Source organism: Oncorhynchus keta, chromosome 10, assembly GCF_023373465.1.
Source record: "Oncorhynchus keta strain PuntledgeMale-10-30-2019 chromosome 10, Oket_V2, whole genome shotgun sequence".
Classification (NCBI taxonomy): domain Eukaryota; kingdom Metazoa; phylum Chordata; class Actinopteri; order Salmoniformes; family Salmonidae; genus Oncorhynchus; species Oncorhynchus keta.
In genome coordinates, this window is record NC_068430.1 from 69,063,523 (window position 1) to 69,088,348 (window position 24,826).

Genomic DNA, 24,826 nt, shown 5'->3' on the forward strand with positions numbered 1-24,826 from the left:
TATCTTATCTTCTGGGGATGAGGAGCAGGCAGTTGAATTTGGGCATGCATTTCACCCGGATGTGAAAATACTGCCCCCTGTTAATACCCTGTTGAAATGTCAAACGTCAATTGATAGTGACAGAATCACACATTACTTCTCAAGCAAAGTACATGTTTTGTCTCCTCGGCTATAGAAGGTTGTAGCACAGCCTTTGAATGTCATAAAAACAAACCAACGATATCCCATCTGCATTGGAGTCACGTCTTTACCCACCATTTCACAGCTTGTTTCTAGCATTGCGGACTAATGCATCATTATAAAAATGTTTTCCCAAATTAACAAGTGAACAAGGGGGTAGGCTTATGCTTTTAGTAAAAAAAAATGTATTTAAACAAAAGCTACAATACCCTCACAGACATTTTTAAGGAGTGTTTGGTGTCTGAAGCACTTGGCTGGCAGTGTATGGATAGTAGACTATAATTGAATCTGCCTAACAGGTCGGTCTACCTCTTATTTCTTGAATAGGAAGAAATAGGCTCCCACACAAAGTCCTCTTGTTGTTAGTAGCCTAAAGTCAAATTAAACTAGTGCTGCTTCATAACAATTTAAGTTATGTAAATTACTTGAATATGGCTTATTGTGAGGTCAATACATCTGATTAACAGCTTCAATTCTCTCAGTAGCAAGCTCACCTCCGGTCATCCTTTTCATCTTCGTTCTCTACCTCTCAAACTGAACAGGGCATCAGTAGACCTAGTCCACGTGCACAGATATATACTTTTTTGACAAATAAAAAATCCAGAAGGAAGCCTTTGACTCGCCTTCTAAAGTGCCATCATACACAGCATAGTCATTCTGTTAGGCACCACAAAAGTGTTTACATCAGCAAGAGCAGGGCAAGCCGGGGCTCATGATTGGGAATGCCTATCCATTGCAGTGTGTAATGCAGTGTAACCTAGTTTTATATACACCATGCCAGCAGTGCAAAAACTTGCAAGAATGTTCATTTTCTTAGAAATATAACTTTGCCTTGTGCTTCTCCTTGAATGCTATTCGTAACGCCTAGGCGTATAGCATACGGCCTTATTCTAAATCTGATTAAATCGTTTTTTCCCTCATCAGTCTACACACAATACCCCATAATGACAAAGCAAAAACACATGTTTTGAAATGTTTGTTAACTTATAAAAACAAACAACTGAAATATCACATTTCAATAAGTATTCAGACCATTTTCTCAGTACATTGTTGAAGCACCTATGGCAACAATTACAGTGTTGAGTCTTCTTGGGTATGACGTGACAAGCTTGGCACACCTGTAATTTGGGAGTTTCTCCCATTCTTCTCTGCAGATCCTCTCAAGCGTATGTCAGGTTGGATGTGGAGTGTTGCTGCACAGCTATTTTCAGGTCTCTCCAGAGATGTTGGATTGGGTTCAACTCAGGGCACTGGCTGGGCCACTCAAGGACATTCAGAGTCTTGTCCTGAAGTCACTGCTGCGTTGTCTTGGCTGTGTGCTTAGGGTTGTTGTTCTGTTGCACTGTAAACCTTTGACACTGTCTGAGGTCCTGAGTGCTCTGGAGCAACTTTTCATCAAGGATCTCTCTGTACTTTGCCTCGATCCTGACTAGTCTCCCAGTCCCTGCCGCTGAAAAACATCCCCACGGCATGGTGCTTCCACCACAATGCTTCATTGTAGGCATGGTGCCAGGTTTCCTCCAAACATGACACTTGGCATTCAGGCCAAAGAGTTCAATCAATCTTAGTTTCATCAGACCAGATAATCTTGTTTCACATGGTCGGAGCGTCTTTAGGTACCCTTTGGCAAACTCAAAGAAGGCTGTCATGTGCCTTTACTGAGGAATGGCTTTCATCTGGCAACTCAACCATTAAGGCCTGATTGGTGGAGTGCTGCAGAGATGGTTGTCCTTCTGGAAGGTTCTCCCATGTCCACAGAGGAACTACGAAGCTCTGTCAGAGTGACCATCGGATTCTTGGTCACCTCCCTGACCAAAGCTCTTCTCCCCCGATTGCTTAGTTTGGGTGGGCGGCCAACTCTGGAAGAGTCTTGGTGATTCCAAACTTTTTCCATTTAAGAATGATGGAGGCCCCTGTGGTTTTGGGGATCTTCAAATTTGTAGAATATTTTTGCTACCCTTCCCCAGATCTGTGCCTTGACAAAATCCTGTCTCGGAGCTGTATGGACAATTCCTTTTGACCTCAAGGCTTGTTTTTTTTCTTTGAAATGCTCTGTCAACTGTGGGACCTTATATGGACAGGTGTGTGCCTTTCCAAATAATGTCCAATCAATTGAATTTACCACAGGTGGAGTTCAATCAAGTTGGTGAAACATCTCAAGGATGATTAATAGAAACAGGATGCACCTGAGCTCAATTTTGAGTGTCATGGCAAAGAGTCTGAATACTTATGTAAATAAGGTACTAGAGAGAACAAAAATATAAATGCAACATGCAACAATTTCAAAGATTTTACTGAGTTACAGTTCACATGAGGATATCAGTCCATTGGAAAAAAATAATTAAATTCACTAAACTATGGATTTTTCATGACTGGGAGTAAAGATATACATCTGTTGGTCATAGATACCTAAAATAAATTAGCCTTACGAGTCGTCACAGTATTTCTGTGCAAATTGTATTTATCACATTTCGTAAACAGCAGGTGTAGATTAACAGTGAAATGCTTACTTACGGGCCCTTCCCAACAATTCAGAGAGAAAAATATAGAAAAATAAGAATAAATACATAATGAGTAACAATAACTTAGCTACATACACGGGGAACCAAGACCGAGTTGACATAGAAAATAATAATAAATACATAATGAGTAACGATAACTTAGCTACATACACGGGGAACCAAGACCGAGTTGACATAGAAAATAATAATAAATACATAATGAGTAATGATAACTTAGCTACATACACGGGGAACCAAGACCGAGTTGACATAGAAAATAATAATAAATACATAATGAGTAACGATAACTTGGCTACATACACGGGGTACCAGTACTGATTTGACATGCAGGGGTATGAGGTAATTGAGGTAGATATGTACATGTACAGTAGGTAGAGTTAAAGTGTTGATATTGATCGCATTCTCTATGTGATTTGTTATAGTGATTATGGCTATGAACGGCATAGTGAATGGAACTGTCTACCAGCGTTCTGGTTCAACCCAGCTGTTGTATTAAGGAGCTGCAGCCAAGGACAGAACTACCTCAACAGCACAGGGTGAGTTGCACATAAGGACACTATTTTGTAGCGTTTCTATGTTGTCTATTCTAAATCTGTGTCCTAGGACTCTTGAAAGACCTGTGGAGCTCTCAGCAGTACACTATGTCACGCAGTATAGATCTACTGTCTGGTGAATGACTCAGGTCTAAAAAGCCAATATCACTATTCACACTAGGAGCCGTGCCAGAGGGTGTGACACCCTGACAGTGTTTCATTACAGTGGGAGATGGGAAGATGATAAGCATTGGCCAACCTATACAGAGAGATACTGTAGCCACTGTAAGTTTTAATGTGTTTTTGTACCTCTCTTTTGATATGTGTGATACCTATTCAGGCTTTTTAACATGGATCATATTATAACCATCATAATGTTTTACAAAATTAAATGGAAAACATTAAAGGAAAAATATTTGACCTTTCATTGAGCAGAAATATACAGAAGTGTTGCCTTCACAGATTAGGACACCTGAGGATGGATGAGGTCTGAGAAGAATGGAGAATCCTTCATTTTTGCATTTGTTTCCCCAAGGTTAAAAGTCAAGTTTTGTCTGGAGTTAGTAAGCATTTTGTAGTTTTGTCGATGTGACCGGCAAATACTGTACATCTTGTGTCAGACATTAACTTTCAGGGTTAAAAGTCATGTTTTGTTTAGTAATTACTAAGCATTTTTACGTTTAGTCAAATAATAGCAAGTCTTGTTCACTAGCTCAGTCACTTCCACAATCACTTCGAGGTTAAGAATAAAAACGTTGCGATTTCTTGTCAAGCTTCATTGATTTACGTGACCAATACCGTAGCCTTGTTAACTAGTAGTGTCATGAAGCCATAACCTCAGTCAACCACGCTTAACATGTACAAACTCATATATTCATATGGTATCTCCTTAAGGTACCGAAAGTGGTGTTCCAACAACTGCATCAAGGGAGTCAAGGACATGTACACACCCAGGAAGCAGATGTGTCCCAACAAGGTTCCAAAAGGCCTTTCTCTCTCCACCAGAGAGGGCAAGCTTACTGCCGACCTGCACACCAACGTCACCTTCCTGGTGCATCTGGATGAGGTAGGACTGGGCCAAAAGCCAAAATTGCCTCCTTTTTGTATATCATTCTTATGGGCCTGTAGGAGCCCCAATTGATGCCTTTGTATGCATCACTGTTATGAGTTGAATTGATTTCTACCTTAAGCCATGGAATATAAAACAACTTATTTTGTATTGTTATGCGTGGTTGTAAAAGTAGAACTAGCATCTGGTGTACAACTCACTCACTGTAGGCCTATGTTACTGAGTGAAATTTGGATGCATTTCCCATGTTCGACATGGATGCTTCTCCAGGCATACGCCTGAAATGATTTCCCTGTTATGTCATCCCATACACCATCTTCTGAAAGTTTGCAACACGCCATCACACACACACAGCTACAGGCCCCAAGCCCCGAGCTGAGAGACAGAGTAAGAGCTAAAGACCTAAGAGAGAGATGCACCCCCGTAGACCCCTTTATAGAGTGATAAACTCAGAGTAGCCTCCTTCTAGGGCCAGGGCCTTGCCTCGCTCCCTTCACTCCCTAGACACTGTTCAACTACCTAACATTAAATTCAGGTGGAATATGTGCGGTAGTGCACTGCTTTCCCCCTGCACTGCAGCTAAGAAGTAAGTGTCTCTCCAATGAGGTTTCTCCCGGGCCCAGCTGTCATATTACAGTGTGATGAGTTGAGGAAATGAAGATATATTTATTTCATTAAGAGAGGATTCCTCTGATAAGAGAGACATATGCCATGTGGTCAAAAAGTTTATGAAATGTATCTTATAATAGTTTCAGTCCCCCAAAAATTACAAACAACTATTACTATCACATGTCAAGATTTCAATATCACAAAGTGATCTTATAGCATGTCATGTGTACACCAACCATAAATCAAATAAAATCAGATTGTATATGTCACATGCACCGAAATCAACAGGTGTCGACCTTACAGTGAAATGCTTACTTACAAGCCCTTAACCAACAATGCAGTTTTAAGAAAATACATAAAAAAGTCAAAGATAAGAATAACCAACAATTAAAGAGCAGCAGTAAATAACAATAGCAGGGCTACAGTATATACTGGGAGTACCGGCACAGAGTCAATGTGCGGAGGCACCGGTGTCGAGGTAATATGTACATGTCGGTAGATTTATTAAAGTGACTATGCATAGATAATAACAGAGAGTAGCAGCAGCATAGAGGGTGGCCATTTAGTCTGGGTAGCCATTTGGTTATATGTTCCGGAATCTTATGGCTTGGGGGTAGAAGCTGTTTAGAAGCCTCTTGGGCCTAGACTTGGTGCTCCGTTACCGCTTGCCGTGTGGGAGCAGAAAAAACAGTCTCCGACTACGGTGGCTGGAGTCTTTGACAATTTTTAGGGCCTTCCTCTGACACCGCCTGGTATAGAGGTCCTGGCTGGCAGGAGGCTTGGCCCAGGTGACATACTGGGATGTACACACCAACCTCTGTAGTGCCTTGCGGTCAGAGGCCAAGCAGTTGCCATACCAGGCAGTGATGCAACCCGTCATGATGTTCTCGATGGTGCAGCTGTAAAACCTTTTGAGGATCTGGGGACCCATGCCACATCGTTCAGTCTCCTGAGGGGGAATAGGTTTTGTCATGGCCTCTTCATGACTGTCTTGGTGTGCTTGGACCATGTTAGTTTGTTGGTGATATGGACGCCAAGGAACCTGAATATCTGAACCTGCTCCATCCACTACAGCCCTGTCAATGAGAATGGGGGCATGTTCGGGCCTCCTTTTCCTGTAGTCCACATCTCCTTTGTCTTGATCACGTTGAACGAGAGGCTGTTGGGCTTGCACCACACAATCAGGTCTCTGACCTTCTTCCTATAGCCTGTCTCTTCGTTGTCTGTGATCATACCTACCACTGTTGTCGGCAAACTTAATGAAGGTGTTGGAGTCGTGCCTGGTCATGCAGTCATGAGTGAACAGGTAGTACAGAAGGGGACTGAGCACGCACCCCTGAGGGGCCCCCGTGTTGAGGATCAGCGTTGCGGATGTGTTGTTACCTATCCTTACCTATTGGGGGTGGCCCATCAGGAAGCCTTTCAAAGCATTTCATGTCTATATATTTACTGTACATTAGCTACCTTATGGCATGCAATGTACACCAACCATATTTACTGTACATTAGCTACCTTATAGCATGTCATGTTTACACCAACCAGATTTACTCTACATTAGCAACTTTATAGCATGTCATGTGTACACCAACCAGATTTACCCAACATTAGCATGTTATATTTACACCAAACATTTTTACCCAACATTAGCTACCTAATAGCATGTCATGTGTACACCAACCAGAACAGATGGAATAATCCCAAAAGTGACAATCTGTCCATCTAGCTCTCCAGGCAGGCTCAATCAAACGCCCAAAGCATTTCAAAGAAAGCAAAAACTATTTGAACCCAGGTATGACACACCATCAGCATGACAGCACTGACTTCACACCGTTTTTACCATCCTTTGTGTGTTGACATTCACCTGAACAAGAGTCCTGTTCGCAGTCCTGTGTTTGGACCTGAAATAAAAAAAAACATTATTGTCAACCAGCACTGCTGTCCAGACCATGACACTTACCCTATTATGCATTTTGGATTTGGTGGCCGTCTGAGTCACACATGGAGCCACGGACACAAAGCTTGACATTTAGCCAGCAGGCCAGCATCAGTCTCATGCAGATTAGCTAGTGATCCCAGGACACCTCGATAGAGAACTAGAAGTGTTCAGAGAGTGTGAACAACGGATATCAACAAAAGCCTGTGTGACATCGACGACACTGAAGACCTATTCCGAGTGCCATTTTGGCAAAGGATTGTGGGCCATTACAGTTCCACACAGTAGCTATCACTGTAATCCCTTTTCTTCCATTTTATTCTGCCTTTATTTATTTGGCTTATTCATATTTTTACATTTTCTGGGTATAATGGCGTGAAATATACCCCCAGAAGCCTTCCCCCATACACAACCCTCCCATGTTTTCACACTCTGCTGCGCTTGAAAAGAAGAAAAACAGATAGTGAATAAGGAGAGAGAGAGAGAAATCGTTTTTTTTTTGTTTGTTTCAGGACCGGAGCCCCCTTGTGCTAATGATTTGTTACAAATAAAGATCCCAATTGAATTGCGTTACAATGTGCTGCAGGGAGGCTGGGAGCTAGTTGTGATTGCTCGCAGGGTACCGGCGGGATAAGTGGGAGGAATTGGTCACAGTGGCAGCTGGAGCCACTGACAACTGCTGCAGATACTGTAAAGGCAGAGCAGGTAGTGTCTAACACACACATTAGCTCTTTCTCATTCACACACAGAGAGAGAGAGAGAGAGAGAGAGAGAGACACACACCCCATTAGCAGTAACAGGCAAACACACTGCTCTCACCGTGGGGCAGAATATGATGCAACCCCAATGTTTAGGGTAGTTCTGACTGCTTGTATCTGTGTGTGAATGTAGCCCAGCAGTCTGTCGACTCGTATACCTTTCACCCTACTGTCTCTTGATTACTACACTGTCTCGACCTCCCTGTGGTTCTCTCTCTCCATCTCACACGCACACACACACACGCACACACACACACACCACAGGAGCCAGACACTCCCAGTGGTGTTATATAACATGTCAGACTCAGAATGCAGTTAATGTGTCACACCAGCTGTTAGGATTTGGACAAAAACAAAGAATGATGCCCTGCCTGTGCCCATGCATGAGTGCTCATTACTGAGTGGTACTGTGGTTTTGCGGCATTGTATTAAACCCCATTTCAACAATGATATTGTCACGCCTTGGTCTTAGTATTTTGTGTTTTCTTTCTTTATTTGGTCAGACCAGGGTGTGACATGGGTTATTGTGGTGTGTTTTTTGTCTTGGGGTTTTGTGGGGTGACTAATTAGTCTATGGCTGCCTGAGGCGGTTCTCAATCAGAGTCAGCTGATTTTCGTTGTCTCTGATTGGGAACCATATTTAGGCAGCCATATTCTGTGAGTGTTTTGGTGGGTGATTGTTCCTGTCTCTGTGTTCGTTATCACAAGATAGGCTGTATAGGTTTTCGCGGTTTGTTTGTTGTTTTTGTATATTTAGTTATTTCATGTATCGTCTATTCTTCATTAAAGAACATGAGTAACCACCACGCTGCATTTTGGTCCGACTCTCCTTCAACAGACGAACGCCGTTTACAGATATGCATTTAAGTCTAGAATAAACACAAGTGCAAGCATCTGGCTGGGCTCTCAAATACAATTGCTGTATGTTTTTTATAATGATGAACTTTCTTTCTCTTTCTTTTTTTCTTTCTTCATCTGTAGTCCCTACTTGAGACTTCACTTGCTTTCCAGGGTAACTCAATGAGAACCAACATCCAACTGGATTTCGGAGATGGCACGGCAGACTCCTGCTCCAACCTGAGCTGGATCGAAGAGGGGATCAGACACATTTACAAGACTGCTGGATATTCCGTTTCTCGGCCTTGGCGGAAAACACCCTGGGATTTGATGCTACCACCTTGTATCTCCATGTTACGTGTACATCACCTCTATACATTCATCTATTTGACAGGGATATTTAATTTTCTGCCATCGAGGAATTAAGTACTTTTTGTTTTAGTTTCTACTATACCTGGTAGATAATTGGTCAGTTACTGTTATCTTCTTCGAGATAGGGGGCGCTCTTTTAATTTTTGGATAAAAAACGTTCCCGTTTTAAACAAGATATTTTGTCACGAAAAGATGCTCAACTATGCATGTAATTGACAGCTTTGGAAATAAAAAAACTCTGACGTTTCCAAAACTGCAAAGATATTATCTGTGAGTGCCCCAGAACTAATGCTACAGGCGAAACCAAGATGAAGTTTCATACAGGAAATGCCCCAGATTCTGAAGGCGCTGTGTTCCAATGTCTCCTTATATGGCTGTGAATGCGCCAGGAATGAGCCTGCCCTTTCTGTCGTTTCTTCAAGGTGTCTGCAGCATTGTGACATATTTGTAGGCATATCATTGGAAGATTGACCATAAGAGACTACATTTACCAGGTGTCCGCCCGGTGTCCTGTGTCGAAATTATTGCGTAATCTCTAGGTCCATGCGCGTTCCATTTCTTCAGAAGAGAAAGTCAACTGCCACGAAGGATTTATCATTGATAGATATGTGAAAAACACCTTGAGGATTGATTCTAAACATCGTTTGCCATGTTTCTGTCGATATTATGGAGTTAATTTGGAAACAAGTTAGCGTTTTAATGACTTAATTTATGATAATTTTTTTATATTTTTTTATTACCCAAACGTGATGAAGAAAAAGGAGCGATTTGTCAACACAAATAATCTTTTTGTAAAAACTGAACATTTGCTATCTAACTGAGAGTCTCATTGAAAACATCTGAAGTTCTTCAAAGGTAAATTATTTTATTTGAATGCTTTTCTGGTTTTTGTGAAAATGTTACATGCTGAATGCCAGGCATAATCCTAGGCGATCAATATTGTTGCAGAAATGCTTGTTTAGCTATGATTCAAAAGCATATTTTGAAAATCTGAGATGACAGTGTTGTTAACAAAAGGCTAAGCTTGAGAGCAAATAGATGTATTTCATTTCATTTGCTAAGCTTGAGAGCTAGCATATTGATTTCATTTCATTTGCGATTTTCATGAATAGTTAACGTTGCGTTATGGTAATGTGCTTGAGGCTGTAGTCACGATCCCGGATACGGGATGGCTCGACGCAAGAAGTTATGTTGGCCATTGATTGGCCAGATTGGTCGCTCACCTGGTGACCCAGGTCTGAATCAGTCCCTGATTGGAGGGAAAGGATGGAAAACAACAGTGTTGTGGTTCTCATGGATCAAAATTTAATATATCTGCCTTATATTTCTCTGTAACTAACCATCTTTCTAAGTATACAGCAGTGTACAATGGAGCCAGTTATAGGCAAAGTACCAGAATGCTTTGCACATAGTACAGCACATTGATGCTTTCTTGCTCTTTTCCTCTTGTAAATCAAATAGAATGTTACATACACGTGTTAAGCAGATGTTATTGCGGGTGTAACAAATTACTTGTGTTTCTAGCCCCAACAATTTCACAACAAAACACAAAATACACGTAAATTAATGGAAATAAAAATATATAAATATTTGGCCAATAATAATGCTAATTATGTGAACTGGAACACCATTTTAAGAGTGATTTCAGGTCTATGTAAACTGCTCAAAAAAATAAAGGGAACACTTAAACAACACAATGTAACTCCAAGCAAATCACACTTCTGTGAAATCAAACTGTCCACTTAGGAAGCAACACTGATTGACAAGAAATGTCACATTCTGTTGTGCAAATGGAATAGACAACAGGTGGAAATGATAGGCAATTAGCAAGACACCCCAAATAAAGGAGTGGTTCTGCAAGTGGGGACCACAGACCACTTCTCAGTTCCTATGCTTCCTAGCTGATATTTTGGTCACTTTTGAATGCTGGCGGTACTTTCACTCTAGTGGTAGGTAGCATGAGACGGAGTCTACAACCCACACAAGTGGCTCAGGTAGTGCAGCTCATCCAGGATGGCACATCAAGGCGAGCTGTGGCAAGAAGGTTTGCTGTGTCTGTCAGCGTCGTGTCCAGAGCATGGAGGCGCTACCAGGAGACAGGCCAGTACATCAGGAGATGTGGAGGAGGCCATAGGAAGGCAACAACCCAGCAGCAGGACCGCTACCTCTGCCTTTGTGCAAGGAGGAGCAGGAGGAGCACTGCCAGAGCCCTGCAAAATGACCTACAGCATGCCACAAATGTGCATGTGTCTGCTCAAACGGTCAGAAACAGACTCCATGAGGGTGGTATGAGGGCCCGACGTCCACAGGTGGGGGTTGTGCTTACAGCCCAACACCGTGCAGGACGTTTTTCATTTGCCAGAGAACACCAAGATTGGCAAATTCGCCACTGGCGCCCTGTGCTCTTCACAGATGATAGCAGGTTCACACTGAGCACATGTGACAGACGTGACAGTCTGGAGATGCCGTGGAGAACATTCTGCTACCTGCAACATCCTCCAGCATGACCGGTTTGGCGGTGGGTCAGTCATGGTGTGGGGTGGCATTTCTTTGGGGGGGCCGCACAGCCCTCCATGTGCTCGCCAGAGGTAGCCTGACTGCCATTAGGTACCGAGATGAGATCCTCAGACCCCTTGTGAGACCATATGCTGGTGCGGTTGGCCCTGGGTTCCTCCTAATCCAAGACAATGCTAGACCTCATGTGGCTGGAGTGTGACAGCAGTTCCTGCAAGAGGAAGACATTGATGCTATGGACTGGCCATACCGTTCCCCAGACCTGAATCTAATTGAGCACATCTGGAACATCATGTCTCGCTCTATCCACCAATACCACGTTGCACCACAGACTGTCCAGGAGTTGGCGGATGCTTTAGTCCAGGTCAGGGAGGAGATCCCTCAGAAGACCATCCCCCACCTCATCAAGAGCATGCCCAGGCATTGTAGGGAGGTAATACAGGCACGTGGAGGCCACACACACTACTGAGCCTCATTTAGACTTGTTTTAAGGAAATTACATCAAAGTTGGATCAGCCTGTAGTGTGGTTTTCCACTTTAATTTTGAGTGTGACTCCAAATCCAGACCTCCATGGTTTGATAAATTTGATTTCCATTGATCATTTTTGTGTGATTTTGTTGTCAGCACATTCAACTATGTAAAGAAAAAAGTATTTAATAAGAATATTTAATTCATTCAGATCTAGGATGTGTTATTTTAGTGTTCCCTTTATTTTTTTGAGCAGTGTATATAGGGCAGCAGCTTCTAATGTGCTAGTGATGACTATTTAACATTCTGATGGCCTTGAGATAGATGGTCTCTCACCTTCAGTCCCACACCTTATGGATGATAGCTGAGGGAACAGGCAGTGGCTCGGGTGGTTGTTGTTCTTGATTATCTTTTTGGCCTCCCTGTGACATTGGGTGCTGTAGATGTCCTGGAAGGCAGGTAGTTTGCCCCCAGTGATGCATTGGGCAGACCGCACCACTCTCTTGAGAGCCCTATGGCTGCGGGCGGTGCAATTACCGCACCAGGCGGTGAACAGCCCGACAGGATGCTCTCAATTGCGCATCTGTAAAATTTTGTGAGGGTTTTCGGTGACAAGAAGCCAGACAAATGTCAAGTAAATAATATCAGGGAGGCTTTCATCAATTTGTGAAGGTGCCATTTAAATGGTGTCTCTGGTCACCATAACACTTTCAATCAGTGTACTTTTTGATGGCATATATTCTTTTTTTTTCTCAATGGTTTGGACCATTTTGAGGTCATTTGCAGGGGAGAGAGTGGGCAGGTGATGATTTTAGCACAATACCAACACATATTTACATTTTTTATATTTTGTACAACAGACACAGTTTAGGAAGCCTGTCCAAATGACTCACATCACACACACACACACACACACACACACACACACACACACACACACACACACACACACACACACACACACACACACACACACTGCATTCATTTCAAAGCTTGGATGATAAAGATAATGATAAAGATTAGTCTCAGTTAAAGATGATAAGAGTTAACCGAAGCCCAGGAGGAGACATACACATCAGAGCGCCAAGTCACACCACTGTCGGCCTGAGTTTTACTGTTAAAATAGCGTGTTATATCTCCACTATAGGAAACTTCACCACTTAGATCACGATAATGCCACATACACCCACGTCAACTCCCATTATGGTCTCAGCATGTCAGACCACAGTATTACTCACATGGTATCACATCATAAACAGGATAACGCCAAAGTGTTTTAAGTCAAGAAAAATCTTGTTCTTCAACTAAATTCCATCAAACTATAAAACATTATGATAGTTATGATAATTGTTGAGTAAGATTTCATTCACCTTCCCTTTTCAGCTAAAATAGTCTTATTGAAAAGAATGTCCCATACATTACCCCAGTGATAATGATAAATGATACTGGCAAGCGCAGTGTGGGAGATCTTGTTTTCTCTAATTCTTCATTTAAGACAGTTGCTATTTTTTTCCAACACAACTGTAAAAGTAATCTTCAGATGTGCCAGTGCTTTTCATATTTAAACAAAAAATAGATATTTCGATGTGCGAGTGCTTTTCATATTGTGAAGAAGGTAGTCTGAAACAATATCCATGTAATTCCAATCATATATGGAGTCTGAATCATCCAACACTGAATCTGAATCATCATCTGTGTTTGTATCAGCTCCTGTGGCAATGTATCAGGTCCGTTTGTTGCCATCAAGAACAAGGAAGTAAACTTAACAGCGATGGTCTGGCCCATCCACTCTAGGACCCTCACCTATTTCTGGTGACTGGGGAACAGCAGCGAAGTAAACTGGACTTTAAACAATTGGTGTACAGAGAAGGGGGCCTAGAACTGAACCCTGTGGGACTCCAGTAGTGCAAACACATGGTGCAGACACAGATCCTCCTTTGATGTTGTGTATAGTGTACAGTATTCTGTATGTGGGGTACCAACTATACAACTTTAATAGAGGTGAACTGACACTATTCTACCATATAGTGTACATGTACTGCAGTGGTGGCTGGTGTCACTGCAACTAAATCAGAGGAGAGGCTTATTGTCATGGCTGGAATGGAATCAGTGGAACATCATCGAACACATCAAAGACCTGGTTTCCATCCCAGTTCAGCCATTATTATGAGCTGTCCTCCCTTCAGTAGCCTCCACTGATGTATATATGGGTTATACATGATGTCTATGGTATTACGTACATGAATCTCTTCTTTGATTGAAGGCGGCTATGATAGAGGTGGAGCAGTCTCTGATTTTGTATTTTGTTCAAACATCTTATTAGTGTGTCATAAGTTATTACCTTCGCTGCATTGGTTCTAGGTCTAATGGGGAGGATGTTTTTTTAAGGTTTTACTCAAGTCAGAATTTCATCAACTCCAACTACTCCAGTCAGAAGTTATGACTACTCTTAGTGAAAAGTTCAAGGAGAAGTTGTTATTATCTGAAATTGGTTTCTTTCGTGTTCCAGGGTTTTAAGCTAAAGGTTTTTAGGTGAAAGGATTATTACCTGATCAAAGTGTGATCACTCATTTTGTCCATGTTTCTTCTTCCTCCAGCCGGTGAACAGCTTACATGGGAGCATCTCGTACCCCTTCACCAGCGAGGGAATGAACACTGTTACTTTCCAAGTGTCTTCTACCAATGCCATACCTCAAGACACCAAGGCGATAGAAGTCCAAGATAAGGATCAGTAGTGATCTCCCCGAGTGGAGACAGGATTTGGGGAGAGTCATTAAGAAGGCTCTGCTTCAAGTAGGAGTGAATTCCTTCCTTCTCTCTTTTACTCCCTCTCTCTCTTCTCTTTCTATCCACTCAGTCGCTTCGGCATTCGCCCTTGGGCAGTCATGTTATTCGTTATCACACAGGTGCGAGAGACTCGGCTTCTTCTCCCCCCCACGAGGCAGCTTGCTAAGCGATAATAACTTATTTTCAGAAGTCAGAGTGATGAGTTACGTTCTTCGGAATTGGTCTGGAATGAAGGAGATCTTAGCCATTACTGTCGCATTGGATGTGCGTAGTATCTGCGGAGGAGGGCTAGTGCTGATATGACATAGTTAAGTGTGTTATTCTTCCACTTCATGTGAAGGTTTAAGCCTATAGCATGCAACTTGTGGTCTCTCTGTGTCTTCACCAACTCCAACATGGATTTGACATGAGAGCAGACTAAGGTGAGCTAGTGGTGTGGGGGCTGTGCTTTGGCAAAGTGGGTGGAGTTATATCCTTCCTGTTTGGCCCTGTCCGGGGGTGTCCTCGGATGGGGCCACAGTGTCTGCTGACCCCTCCTGTCTCAGCCTCCAGTATTTATGCTGCAGTAGTTTATGTGTCGGGGGCTAGGGTCAGTTTGTTATATCTGGAGTACTTCTCATATCCTATTCAGTGTCCTGTGTGAATCTAAGTGTGCGTTCTCTAATTCTCTCCTTCTCTCTTTCTTTCTCTCTCTCGGAGGACCTGAGCCCTAGGACCATGCCCCAGGACTACCTGACATGATGACTCCTTGCTGTCCCCAGTCCACCTGGCCGTGCTGCTACTCCAGTTTCAACTGTTCTGCCTTATTATTATTCGACCATGCTGGTCATTTATGAACATTTGAACATCTTGGCCATGTTCTGTTATAATCTCCACCCGGCACAGCCAGAAGAGGACTGGCCACCCCACATAGCCTGGTTCCTCTCTAGATTTCTTCCAAGGTTTTGGCCTTTCTAGGGAGTTTCTAGGGCTCACTCAGTTATAGAAAGCCAGAGATCTAGCTTGGGCTGTTAATTTCTAGCCTCAATAGTGTTACAGCACCTCTTTTCATATAAAATGTTTTGTTATACAACCTTTTAGGACCTACAATAGATACTTTATATGGTATATGGGTCTCTATTGAGTTTGTAAACACTAGTTCATGTGTCATGTGCTCCTCCATATACAGTTTAATCCTCCTTTCATCTCTTTCACCATTTCGCTAAAATAAATTACTATTAAGGCCTATTTATCCATGTACTGCTAGAGTTGACATAAGGTTCATAGTCTAGATATTGTGCAACAACCGCCATACAAATTTATATTTTTCTGCGGTTCGCATTCAGTTCACCTCCAAGTTCAAACATATTCCGTGTAAAGGTAAACAACTCCCCACAATAAAGCCAAGATGAGGAGAAGGGGCATCAACATCGCAATTAAAGTCAGGGTCCATTAAACTGCAGTGTTGCCGTATTACAGTACAGCTCTATGGCTGACAATAGTGAGAGTCAGGCAGGGATGCACTGTTGCTCCTCAGCTGATTCCAACCCAATGCCTAATAGAGGTTTGAATGGGGAGTTCAGTATTAGAAGCTAATTTAAGTTATTTTCAGAAGTCATTCCATCTCTCGTGTTCCAGACAGTGACTGGCCGGGGCTAAGAGATCCATTGGCAAATTCATATAATTTAGTATGTGTTGCGGATGCCCCCCTGGTTTCACCACCACCTGTTAAACTTATTGGTGACAGGGGGCAGCATTTTCACGTCCGGATTAAATGCTTGCCCAAATTCAACTGCCTGCTACTCATCCCCAGAAGATAAGATATGCATAATATTAGTAGATTTGGATAGAAACACTCTAAAGTTTCTAAAACTGTTTGAATCATGTCTGTGAGTATAACATAACTTATTTAGCAGGTGAAACCCCGAGGACAAACCTTTCAGATTTTGTTTTTGAGTTCACTCTCTTTTCAATAGGTTTTCATTGGGAATCCAGATTACAAAAGTAGTTTGAAATGTTTTGGCAAAGTTTACAGGTAACTTTTGAGATATTTTGTAGTCACGTTGCGCAAGTTGGAACCTGTCTTTTTCTGGATCAAACGCACCAAATAAATTGACCACTTGGATATATATTGACGGAATTAATCGAACAAAAGGACCATTTGTGATATTTATGAGACATATTGGAGTGCCAACAAAATAAGCTTGTCAAAGGTAAGGCATGAATAATATTTTTATTTCTGTGTTTTGTGTCACGCCTGCAGGGTTGAAATATGCTTCTCTCTCTGTATACTATGATGCTATCCTCAGATAATAGCATCGTTTGCTTTCACCAAAAAGACTTTTTGAAATTTGACATGTTGGCTGGATTCACAACAAGTGTAGTTAGATTTTTATAGTAATTTATTTGAATTTGGCGCTCTGCATTGTCACTGGCTTTTGGCCAGGTGGGACGCGTCCCACTTATCCCAGAGAGTGTGGTGCAAGAGGTTAACATGTCCTCTTTTTTACCCAAGAGTGTAACGGTTTTCTAGGTGTGAAGGAGAGTCGGACCAAACCGCAGCGTGTAGATTGCGGACCTTCTGTGGCTCAGTTGGTAGAGCATGGCGCTTGTAACGCCAGGGTAGTGGGTTCGATTCCCGGGACCACCCATACGTAGAATGTATGCACACATGACTGTAAGTCGCTTTGGATAAAAGCGTCAGCTAAATGGCATATATTTTTTATATATTTTTTTTAGATTGCGATCCATGTTTAATAAACAACGTAAACACGAATAAACACAAACACTACAAAACAATAAACGTAACGAAAACCGAAACAGCCTATACTTGTCAACTAACACAGCGACAGGAACAAAAACACTAAGGACAATCACCCACGACAAACTCAAAGAATATGGCTGCCTAAATATGGTTCCCAATCAGAGACAACGATAAACACCTGCCTCTGATTGAGAACCACTCCAGACAGCCATAGACTTTGCTAGATACCCCACTAAGCTACAATCCCAATACCAACACCAAAACCCCAAGACAAAACACACCACAATACAAAAACCCCATGCCACACCCTGGCCTGACCCAATACCTGAAGATAAACACAAATACTTCGACCAGGGCGTGACAAAGAGAGTGCATTTCTTGTGGGCATCCCTTTCTCATTATCGCCCCCTTCCTTTCCTGGGTGACAACTGTACTTTACTTCACAGAATAAAGTTATAGGTGAATCGTCATAAACTATTTATAACAACATTGTTGGAAATAATGCACTATGGAAGGTGTGATGAAGATATAATAACCCAATATCGTTCACGAAGAATGAAAAACAGAATCCACTTCATGGTGTGTTTATAATAGTATTTGACAACTGTTTCATCTGATTTTTTTTAAAGATATCGTGATTTTTTTTCAACATTTTGTTAAAAATCGCGCAAAATTTCAACGTCCTGCTACTCATGCCAGGAATATAGTATATGCATATGATTATTATGTGTGGATAGAAAACACTCTGAAGTTTCTAGAACTTGTTAAACCATGTCTGTGACTGTAACAGAACGTGTTTAACAGGCAAAACCCGAAGGAAAACTGTTCACCAAAAAATAAAATATCAATCCGCCAGTTGGCTGTATTGTCTATGGCAAGGGAAAATAGATAGCTCCCAGTTTACAAGTCCTACAGCTTCCACACGATGTCGCCAGTCTTGGCAATTGGCTTGAAGTTGATCCTTGGTGAAATGAAGAAGAGGCACTTCATGTCATCCGGTACACGACAGGAAGTTTTGAAAGGGAGAATATCGACCATAATTTCAAGACGTGGAGCTATTGAATACACATCGCCCCGTGATCAATTTGATCGATTATTAACGTTTACTAATACCTAAAGTTGGATTACAAAAGTCGTTTGAAGTGTTTTGTCAAAGTTTATAGGCAACTTTTTTAATTTAAAAAAATGACGTTGCGTTTTGTACAAGCAGTTTTTTCCTGGATCAGACGGGCTTCATAAATGGACATTTTGGGTATACATGGACGGATTTAATCGAAAAAAAAGACCCAATTGTGATGTTTATGGGACATATAGGAGTGCCAACAAAGAAGCTTGTCTGTCACGCCTTGGTCATTGTATTTTGTGTTTTCGTTATATATTTGTTCAGGCCAGGGTGTGACATGGGTTTATTGTGTTGTCGTATTGGGATTTTTGTAGGCATTGGGATTGTGGTTGATTAGGGGTGTGTCTAGTTTAGGCTTGGCTGCCTGAGGCGGTTCTCAATCAGAGTCAGGTGATTCTTGTTGTCTCTGATAGGGAACCGTATTTAGGTATCCTGGGTTTCTCTGTGTATTTTGTGGGTGATTGTTCCTGTCTCTGTGTAGTTGTTCACCAGACAGGCTGTATTAGGTTTTCACGTTCCGTGTTGTTTTTGTATTTATTAAGTTATTTCATGTATCGTCATTTGTTTCATTAAAGACATGAGTAACCACCACGCTGCATTTCGGTCCGACTCTCTTTCGACGAACGAATGTCGTTACATCGTCAAAGGTAATGAATGTTTTATATTTTATTTCTGCGTTTTGTGTAGCGCCGGCTACGCTAATTCTTTTGTTTACGTCCCCTTCAGGTATTTCGGGGTGTTGCATGCTATCAGATAATAACTTCTCATGCTTTCGCCGAAAAGCATTTTAAAAATCTGACTTGTTGGTTAGATTCACAACGAGTGTAGCTTTAATTTAGTACCCTGCATGTGTGTTTTAATGAAAGTTTGAGTTTTAGCGAGTACTATTAGCATTTGGCATTGCGCATTTGCATTTCCTGTTGGCTAGCGTCTCACCTTGCTCTAAGAGGTTAAAGAGACAAGATACAGCCCTGCAGAGGTGTTTTTTCAGCCACATTTGGGCTTGGACAAAATTCCCTCAAACGCTCACTCATCTGACAGTCTGACCCACCTGCTCTCCTCCCATAACAGATTTTTCACTTGACTTTTCCAATGAGTGGGGGGCATAAAATGCCAGCGCTACCCAAGTACTCGGAGCCAGAAGGCTTTTTAGACTAATGAGTAATCGCAATTGCATCCTATCCCATTCCCTCTCCCATTCCTTCTTTACCTCTTTCCCTCATTGCAAGTCATTCCTTTGCTCTCTATTTGTCCACTACTTTGCAACTCAAATAGTGATTTTAAGGCTTGAAAATGTATGTCCTTCGTGTGTATGTGACTTGCCGACTACGCCACTCCATTGTCTGCTCTATAAAGAACCCATAAAAACATTAGTGGCATTTAAATTGGACACTTATTGCTGGTTGGAACCCGTGCCTCGCTGGTAAAGTGGATAAAGGCCATTATAAAGAAAAACATTTAGTAGCAGCTATTTTGAGGTCTTGGAAAAATAGTTATTTGGCAAGATGTACTTTTCCCCTCAAGAAATAAATACACTTTCGCGAAAACATGGAGCTTGAGATTGGATTGAAAAATGGGTAACATTTTATTTGGCACCTAGGGTCATAATACATTATGACACGTTCATAATCATGTCATAGAAGGTCATAATAGCTGAATCAACAAACTCTCATTATATGGTCAGAACATTGTCATGGCACATGTATATAGACCTTTTGTGACATTTTTATGGCTGGTTATGACATCTACATAAGAGTGTCAAAACCTACAAAACCTACCACACAAAGCAAATAATTCCATTACATCGTAGCCTACTTGTAAACAGTATGTTTATGTTATATTACATTTTATAATGTCATGAAGTGCATTTTCTTAGTCCAAGAAATGAGACACAGGATGGTCATAATGCTTCATGACAGTATGTTTTTTCCATGGGTTACTCAAAATACGATGAAAAAAAATAATTGCAACAACATCAAAGGATTTAACTCTAAATTGTATTATTTATTCAAATGTGTTTTTTCCCTGCCAAGAAGCTTCCTTTCCCTTGGATGCAGCAGATGAACATAATCGAGAATGCTGCAATGCAGTGACACCACTAAAGAAAGCTAAAAACTTAAACTTCATACCAAATATACTGTATTATGGAAAACAGCAAACACTTTCACACATTCTCAAATATATTACAATCCTGTTTTCTAAATGTTTTATTTTCTAAAGCTTGCTCTCAACTACTTATGTATCTAGCTACTTAAATGTTAGCTACCATCTAGTTACAGTAGTGTTTGTTTAGCTAAGGTTAGCTAAAACACAAACAGTACATCAGATTCACTATCTCTATATAGTGCTACTTGTACAAATGAATTATAGAAGAGTCTTGTGTGCTAAATGTAACAAAAACCCATTGACAACGAACAACAATTAGCTAGCTATGGTTGGCTTGCTAATGTTAGTGGTTAAAACTTGTTAGGGATTTGGTTCCGCTGTCGGGACCAAATCAGCGGAAATTTCAAGAGCACCACCTATAGTTTTTGATAAAACTCAAACTGTCATTAAAACACACATGCAAGGTACTGAATTAAAGGTACTAAAATGAAATTACTCGTTGTGAATTTAGCCACCAAGTCAGATTTGTCAAATGCTTTTCGGCGAAAGCATGAGAAGCTATTATCTGATAGCATGCACCCCCCAAAATACTGGAACGTCACCTAAAACAACAGATTTTGCGGTAGCCGGCGCTACCCAAAACGCAGAAATTAAATATAAAACATTCATTACCTTTGACGAGCTTCTTTCTTGGCACTCCTATATATCCCATAAACATCACAATTGGGTCTTTTTCCCGATTAAATCCGTCATTGATGTTGAGATGTGTCTGCTACTTGAACTCTGAATTAGTTATTTGGGCTGCAATTTCTGAGGCTGGTAACTCTAATTAAATTATTGTCTGCAGCAGAGGTTACTCTGGGTCTTCCTTTCCTGTGGTCGTCCTCATGAGAGAGAGAGTTTCATCATAGCACGTGATGGTTTTTACGACTGCACTTGAAGAAACTTTCAAAGTTCTTGAAATGTTCCATATTAACTTTACATCATGTCTAAAAGTAATGATGAACTGTTGTTTCTCTTTGCTTATTTGAGCGGTTCTTGCCATAATATGAACTTGGTCTTTTACCAAATATGGCTATCTTCTCTATACCGTACCACCGCTACACAAGACAACTGATTGGCTCAAACGCATTTAGAAGGAAATAATTTTAACAAATGAACTTATAACAGGGCGCATGTGTTAATTTACATGCATTCATGGTGAAGCTGGTAGAGAGAATGCGAAGAGTGTGCAAAGCTGTCATCGAGGCAAAGGGTGGCTACTTTGAAGAATCTCAAACAGAACATCTATTTTGATTTGTTTAACAGTTGTTTGGTTACTACATGATTCCATATTTGTTATTTCATAGTTTTGATGTCTTCACTATTATTATACAATGTAGGAAATATAAAAATTAAGAAAAACCTTTTAATGAGGAGGTGTGTCCAAATATTTGACAGTTTTTTTTTCTTTTGGAAATGTTTTGTTGTTGCATTTCCTTTAACATCCCATATATTTTTTGCACATTTATACACATAAAAACTGCATAAAAGCATAAAAAACAGCATTTGAATATTACATGTAAATGTGTTAAAAAGTAGATGTTGTTAAAATCAATTGAAACAACCATGAATAAAAGTATTTTTTCTTGTAAAAACCATCCAACACTCTAAAAGCCATTTAAAATGTGTACAAATTATTTAACAAAGGTAAAACATTTTTAAGACATGACAAACATGTTAAAAAGTCACTGTTAAATGGCTGTCTTCGGTCGTTTGTACAGGAACGGGGTGAGTCCTTATCAAACTCGCCTCCTGCTCCTCCGAATCAATTATCGTCCTGTCAGTCGCGGCACAGAGGAGATACCTCCCCTAGGCGTGTCGCCCGAGGCGCCGCAGCGCTGTCAGGCCGTGGCCGCCAGGACCTTGGGTGTTGTGGGGGACCTTTCGCCTTGGGTCGAGGCCCCTTTTCTTCTGTACCACCCCAGTACATGCCCAAATTTATTTAATTGTCACCTCCCTCTCCTATATATAATAATAATATATGCCATTTAGCAGACGCTTTTATCCAAAGCGACTTACAGTCATGTGTGCATACATTCTACGTATGGGTGGTCCCGGGAATCGAACCCACTACCCTGGCGTTACAAGCGCCATGCTCTACCAACTGAGCTACAGAAGGACTCTCCTTTGATGTCAAACATATTAAATATTAATATAATCTAAGGGCAGTAATTTGGACTGTAGATTAAGAATACCATACAAGTATGAACATATTGTAACAGTATTGTCAACAGGTGTCAGACTTTCCAGAGGATCAGCTATTGTTTGCAGTGTTTCCAGGTGTGCCAACAGCCGCTGAGCTCTTCCTGTTACCACATAAGAACCAAACAGAGGGCAAGAAACAGAGCGAGGTGGAGCTAGAGCAGGTATGGGATAGTTAGATTGGACACAGACATTTTGAGTGTCATTGTAATTCTGTCATTGCATGTATGACAAATTGTTCCCAATCCGTCACGCCAATTCACACAATAGGTTAAAGACATTGTCATGGCTGAAATGACAGACACAGAGACACTAATTCTATGTGCCCGAGTCTGACAATTGAGACAAATGAACCAAAGTGGTCAGTATCATGACAAGATGTATATTTAATTATGCAGTGTGTGTGAATTGAAAGAGCTGTAAAGGGTGATAATTGTTTGACTAAATTATGTTTCTTTCATCTCCTTCAACAGATCTCTGAGATACTTGCCAGCACTCTGAACTAGAATCTGGAGGAGTTTAAACTAAAGCCAGAAGCAAGAGTAATTGTTTACATCACACAGCTAACTGTGGGTAGGGAAAGAAGTTAGTATCAATCAGGAATCAAGGTAAGACCCAGAATCAGACACATAGTATTGGCAATAGTTTAATATTCCAACAGGGGCAAGCAATTGACAGGTCAAGGGAGGCAGGGGTCAGTAAAACAGAGGTGGGGCAAAGGTACATGTCAGCAGGTAGGCACAGGGGCAGGCAGAGTGGTCAGGCAGGTCGGCTCAGAGTCAGGACAGGCAAGGGTCAAAACCAGGAGGGCGAGACAAATGAGAGACTGGGAAAAGTAGGAGCTGATAACAAAAATGCTGGTTGACTTAACAAACAAGACAAACTGACAACGGACAAACAGAGAACACAGGTATAAATACACAGGAGATAATGGGGAAGACAGGCGACACCCGGAGGGTGGTGGAGACAATCACACGGACAGGTGAAACATATCAGGGTGTGACAATATCAAAATAATGACATAAATTAACTGTATGTACTTGCTAGAGAAATCATTATTTTCTCTACATATTCTACAGTTTCTTTAGCTGTGTTTGTTTAGTTTTGTAACGTCAGAAATGCAATGTCATTTACTGGAGATGAGCCATATTTGGATAGGATAAGCCAAGCACATGTTTTGTTCTGTTTTTAAAATGCATTATATGTTCGTCATCATCCTTGGTGTATGAAGATTGGAGGAGGACAATGGAGGAAAGGAAGGCTGGATTTTATTTTAAAGTGGAACTTCTTGAGACAAGGCATATTTTATATCTACCATCAGGATGCCCAACGTCTGTTCACTGTAAGTTTGGTTATAAATATATGCAGAATTCAGAATGTCCTAAAAATGATCAACATCATTACATCAGTTTAAGTATTGGCTCAAAATGAGAACAAACAAATAACTGCTCTTGGCTGCAAATTAAATGATTTGCCAGCATCTACCCCAAAACAACACAAAATCTCCCCCACAATGGAAAAGAGAGTATATTGAGAGTTGAGAGTATTGAATGGATTCAGAGCAGTAGTCCAGCCTCTTTCTATATACTCATACAACACCATACTTACGACACCAGCTGGGTCCATATTGAAGAGTTGAGGGTTAAAGTTGGAGCGTGGGTGGGGATAGGTGTGTGTGTTTGTTTGTGTTTGTGTGTCTCTCACCTTAGAAAAAGTGGGAAGAGCCTTCAAGCAGCTTCAGAAAGGCCATTGACATCAGAGGCCACCTTTCAGAGCTGGGGCTGGAAAAAATACAAAGTATAAAATATACTGTGTGCTAGCTTTGATAATAGTTATTAATATGCATTACAAAGTCAATGTATTACCCCAGAGAGAGGGTGAGATGAATGTGTTGAATAGTATAATCAGCATCACAATATTCCAGTTTATTCCACAGTAAATGTTGCACTTTATTTGTGACAGTTGTCATTGTAAAAGGCTAGTTTTTAGCATAATTTAGCATTTACCTTGGAATATGATTGTCGCTA

At 41.2% G+C, this 24,826-nt stretch overlaps 1 pseudogene; it reads left to right on the forward strand.

The window, feature by feature from the left end:
• Positions 1-24,552, forward strand: part of LOC118389411 (VPS10 domain-containing receptor SorCS3-like) — a 38,675-nt pseudogene extending 14,123 nt beyond the window's left edge.
• Positions 24,553-24,826: the final 274 nt, after the last annotated feature.